The sequence below is a fragment of the Dasypus novemcinctus genome, chromosome 27 (genome assembly GCF_030445035.2).
Source record: "Dasypus novemcinctus isolate mDasNov1 chromosome 27, mDasNov1.1.hap2, whole genome shotgun sequence".
NCBI lineage: Eukaryota > Metazoa > Chordata > Mammalia > Cingulata > Dasypodidae > Dasypus > Dasypus novemcinctus.
The window spans coordinates 10,887,175-10,893,251 of record NC_080699.1 but is presented as its reverse complement, the minus strand read 5'-3'; positions in this window follow the sequence as shown (position 1 = coordinate 10,893,251).

The window sequence follows — 6,077 nt, the reverse complement described above, 5'->3', positions numbered from 1 at the left end:
CAACATAAGCGAAGAATCTAGAAGCCCAGAACCCAGAGCCTTCCACCAACATATCTGGTGAGCCAGGCAGGATTCAAAGAGTCAAGTATTGCTCCCTGACACCTGACAAGGATTGGTGAGTCTAAACTTTTAATTAAAGCCTCTCCGTGTCCTCTTCTGCTGTATTAGTGAGGTCCCAAAACTCTCATCCTGAGCCGTGCCATGAGGTTTGCTCCTTACTCAGCCCTTGGGAGGCCCTGAAGTTCCTCTTATTCTGTTACCTCCAGAGCCCCTGAGGCTCTTTGCCTGTAAGCCACAGATCAGTATCTGCTTGTTAATTGCCTCTTACTGTCTGATTTAACTGGAAAACTTGGTCCCTGGCAGTGGCCATAAAATGAGCTCTCTTTCACAGCCACTTTATAAGATCTCACAAGAGTAGGCAAAAAGAAAAATCCCTCGCCAGTCCCTTTCCTGGTGGGAAAGCCCAGCTTGGGAGCTAAATTCTGGGAACCAGACCCAGACATCTCCCAAGACCTCTAAGGCTCTGGGAACACCCAGAGATACAAGGATCCCAATACCCAGAACATGGGGGCTGTGATCAGGGCTCTCGACCCCCAGGACCCTGGCTTGGCAAGCAATCTGTCCAGGCAGATCAGCAGTGGGATGCCACCAAGGCTGACAAACATGTTTATCCTCCTCTAGTATAATGGGCAGCTTCTAATTGGGAAAACCTGCCTACTGATGGTCTAAAAAGAAGAGGCTAATAATTTACTGTCACACCACATGGCTCCAGTATAGCCAATGTGGGCTCTCTAAGGGACCCTGAATTCCGGTTAAACCTGTTTAAGAGAGAAGGAGAGAACAGGCAGATCTGAGGGCCAGAGACCACACGGTCATGTCTCCTTAAAAGGATGAGGAAATGCTCTACCAAACTGGTCAATTAAAAGAGATGAGAGGTGGAGGCATCTTTGGGACATGGAGCTGCCCTGGATGGTGCTTCAGTGGCAATCACCGGACATTGTAAATCCTCACAGGGCCCACTGGATGGAATGGGGGAGAGTATGGGCCATGATGTGGACCATTGACCATGAGGTGCAGAGGTGCCCAAAGATGTACTTACCAAATGCAATGGATGTGTCATGATGATGGGAACGAGTGTTGCTGGGGGGGGGAGAGGTGGGGTGGGGGGGTGGGGTTGAATGGGACCTCATATATATTTTTTTAATGTAATATTATTACAAAGTCAATAAAAAAATAAATAAATAAATAAATAAAACATATTGTGAAATAAAAAAAAAAGTTCAGGGAAATTTACTCAGAAGCAGAACCTAAGAAACCCAGCTTTATTTCAAAGAAAGCAGGTAGAGGCAATAAAAATACCCTCTGATAGATCCTAACTCTAGAGGAGGACAGATCCTCTAGGAAATCCAGTCTGCCTCAGATATCTGTAGAAAGCTGCAGAAACCTGCCCTGATCACCCAAACTTCCACTGACTCCCTTTTAAAAGCAGCATTCATAGTTTTCAATAATCAAGACTGAGCTGTCAAGGAGAAGCAGGTGACGAGGGGGCAGGCACAGGGCGCAGAAGCAGGCTCACCTTTTACATGCCATCATTAAAGACACCATCACATCAGGGTGATCCAAATCTAGGCTCCACATCAGCAAGAGTCTGGCCCCAAGCTGCCGGGGTTACAGTTAGGGTTAGGGTTAGGGCTTTGCCCCGGGGAGAATGGAAGGGGCCTGAAGCCATGTGTGAACAATCAACCAGAAGAAGACTTGGGTGGCCCTTGGCAGGGCAGGTAAGATTGCTAGTTTTTTAATTAATGTGGGAGCCAATTACTCAGTCCTGGCCTGCACTCCAGACCTCTCCAGCCTCGGTTGTGCCTATTAAGGGGAGTGAATGGGGAATCAATATCTAGGCCAGTTACTAAACCTCTCCCAGCCTGCGGCTCATTGTTTAAAAGGTTCCTGGCTATTCCAAGCTTCCTGCCTATTCCCTTGTAACACTCCAATTCTTCCAGTGAAAAAGCTTCACAGGGCTGTACCCCTTTTGGGAGACAACTAATGGATGCAGCCCCCAGAGCAGCCCCAATCCATGTCTCTTCGGGGTCAGGACTACTCTGGACCCCTTAGCTCCATACCTAGCAGCTGATCAGGGATTTTCCTGGAAGAATGAAGCCAGAGGGTCCTATATGATGTTTCTGCTGTGGGTGGACACAGAGCTTTTATGTGAAGGTGATTCTAAAGTCAGGTCTTTCCTTAAGCTAAGTAAGTGTAAAAATCTCTCTCCTGTTCTATTTTGTGCTTAATTTAACTTTGTCTGTCTGCTCATGCCTAGGAACTCATAAATCAGATTTGGGGTTCACCTGTTACAAACTGGATAATGGTAAAAGGTAACCTAAAAATGAGTCTTTAAAGGTCAATACTATCTTGCAATTGGATTTGATGAAAAAAAAAACCACAAGTGGAATTGGATCAACTGCTGGAAAAGCAGAAAAGCTTAGTAACATTGTTAACTAAAAACACTGATTTAGTTGCTTAGTTAATAAACAGAAGTGCCTAATTTTGTTTGAACTGAAAACTTACTAGAAACTGTAAATAATCATTATATAGAAGCCTTTTATTATAAAGCAGCAAAAGCTGACATTGCTATAACTGGGTGGATTTAGCCTAGACCTACTAACTGTGATGGCAATCTTAGACTAATTTACCTTATTTTATGATTACTTCTAGCCACAGACATGCTTTTGCTTGCTTTAGTAATGGTAATTATAAAGTGAATTTACCTTTGTTTATGGTTACTTCAAGTCAAGCCTCACCCTTGCTTTTGCTTGCTTTTGTGATGGTAATCCTAAACTGAGTTTGCCTTTGCTTGTGGTTATTTCAGGGCTAGTGCACCTTTGTAATGGAAACTACTGTATTCTCCTCTCTTTGTAGCACTGGCAACTTCTGCCCCACTATGGCTCAGGGGAAGGCAAATTTGAGACACTCGTGTCTCCAATCTCTTCACTGGTGTTAATAACCCTGCTTTCTCTCATGCTCCAGGTGTGGACTCCAATTTACCTCCTCTGGGCCCTTGCCCAAGACCTTTTAGAAAATATCTGTGTGGTAGGAATCCTTAGCCCTCAGGGCTGGACATCCACTATTCCAACCCAGCAGCCACTAGAGTCCTGTTATCTGTGAGGGCTGGGGAATGGGAGGATCTCCCACCTTGAGCATCAAGAATTCTGAAAGCAGCAGGTTATGAGCAGAAACCAGGTTTCCCTGAGACTTTTAAGTACCTCAGTGAGTATATCCTGAAATTAATGTTGCTCATCCAAAGTCTGTCAAAGTCAAAATGGGAAATAAGAAAAGCTGTGAAGGGAAAACAAAGTGTATTTTAAAGCATTGGGAACAATTTGGTTGTAAGACAATAACTAAATAAAAATGAAATTCTTGTGCAAAACTGCATGATCACCTCTATATCGAGAGGGGGCTTAGATCCCACATGGTTGATGGATGTGATTCTCCTGCTTGCAGTTGTAGGCATTCTCGGTTTCCTGGTATGGTGGTTGACCATCTTCACCTCCTTCTAGCTGACCTGGGTAAGTCCAACAAACCAGAGAGTAGGAGCTGCAACTCTGCTGAGGCTCAGGACCCAGCTGGCACATTGCCAGTCCAGAGATTCAAGTCTCCTGAGTATACAACAATCCCAGTGCCAACCACAGGTTCAGTAAAAGTGACAGAAGAGGCATGTGTGGAGGGTCACATCTGAGTCCAACTCCGTCACACTCAGGAACACAAATTCCAAAGTAGGACCCACTGACAAGGCACTGAACTCCACAGCCATCTGCCATGACCCTACATCACCATCCCAGGGTCCACAGGATGGAGGAATAAAATATGGATTAGAGTGGATTTACTGGTATTCTACTATAGAACTATTGTGACTAGTAATGGAAGAAATTGTAGCATTGATGTGGAGAAAGTAGCCATGATAGTTACTGAAGGCAGGGAAAGGGAAGAGAAGATGAGATGTGGGGGCATTTTTGGGACCTGGAATTGTCTGAAATGATATTGCAGGCACAGATGCTGGACATTATATATCCTACCATAACCCACTAAATGTACTGGGGGAGAGCATAAACTACAATGTAAACTATTATCCATGCGGTGCAGCAGTGCTCCGAAATGTATTCACCAAATGCAATGAATATGCCACAGTCATGAAAGAGGTTGTTGTTGTAGGAGGAGTAGGATGGGGTGGGGTGTGGGGATATATGGGAACCTCTTATGTTTTTTAATGTAACCTTTTTTATGATCTATGTATTAAAAAAAAAAACAATTTAAAAAACAAAACAAAACAAAAAAAACCCATGCATGACCACAGTGCAGATTAATTAGAAATAGCCTTCCAAGAGATATTTTAAATGTTATTTTATACTTAAACTTACACTGTAAGAGAATAAAAATATAAGTAACATTAGTGAGTTGTGTGTCTGTGTTTAACTCTCTATAAGTGTTTATTTTTTCGGTGTATATCTTTGTTCATCAGGATGGTTATATCAAATTAACAAATGAAAATTCTTAAAAGAGCTCTATTAAAATTGTTTAAAAATTTAAATAAGTGCTTATCTACTAAACTGGGGAATTAAAAATCATAGTTTGTCTTGTAATTACCTAATTTAAACCTTTTAACAGCCTTAAAATGAGAGTAATTGATAATTCAATTGTCAAATTTCAGTATGTAAAGGAAAGTATCCTTAAAAGCTATGGAAAGATCTTTCCTAAATTATGATTAAAATAAATTAAAGAATTATAATATATTCCAGAAGCTAGCAGTCACTATGCTTTAAGATTATTTACAGTTTTAGGATTTTATTAAAGAAAAGAGGTTTAGACTCCTGTGAAGGAAGAAAAACATTCTTTGCATAAACCATAATTGTTTCAATTTTATTTAGCTTGAGGGTTATCTCCCTAGGTTTATAGAATACCAACTAAATAAATTAACACTATATGTGTTATGTGTTATACAATGCATTGGAAGTGTACAGAAAGTATATCAAAAGTAAGATATAGATTTCAATATTATCAAACTTTCTTGTGCATTCAAACCAGGCATTGAGTATACTGCATAGTGCCTCTCCATTTGAGTTTTTGGCAAGTTTGGTCACTGAGTCTCTTAAAACAATAAAAATATCTAGCACATCTGGACATTTTCCTACAGTGAAATATGTTAAAGTTTTAGATTCCTGCAGTAGCCAGCAATGACTCGATATGACCAGTTTCACAATGGGCATTGCCTTCAGACTGGCTCTGATTCACAGTGCCGAAGGGTACTATGTACCAGGCTGGTGAAACTGGAGATTCCCTCCAAGGACCAAGAGTACTGCAACATGCTGGCTGTGCGGGCATACCAGCTGGAGCAATAATTAACAGGGTAACATGAGTAGACCTTAAACAGACGCAATTGGCATTATGGCATGCTCCCATAGACAACATGTATGGTACTGCAAACCTGGAGTTTAGATCTGTTAACTGCAGCTCAAAGAGGAAATTGTGCATTAATTAGCATAAAGTACTGTAATTATATGCCTGATGAATATAATATCTGTTCTAGATCATATACTGAAAGATATTGAACATGTTAGAAGTCATTATACATTTAATTCATTTTCTAAGTAGTTAATGAATGTGTCTATAACATAAAGGAATGGCTCTCTTAAGTAGTGATTTATTTTGCTTGCCATATGCTTTTCATGTGGCCTATACGGTCTTTGTAAGTTTACGTCTAGGGAAGTGCTTCTCTTCAAACCTCTCCCCGCTGTCCTAGGCATAACCACTCCCATGGAAACTGCGGTTGGCAGTTTATACCAAATTCAGCAAGTCTCTTACAGTCTCTCCCTAGAGTTAACCAACAGCATAAAATAACTCAAGGAAGAATGCTGTTTCCCATCAACTCTGGGAGGATGCAGTCTTTGGAGGTGCCGGGTATTTCTCACTCTCGTGGTCCAGCATGTCTTGACTGGCCTCCTTTTAGGCCCACTTAGCACCACCTTCCTTATACTTTCAGTAGGGCCATGTATCTTAAATTCCACCTAAATTTATTTCTTCCAGAA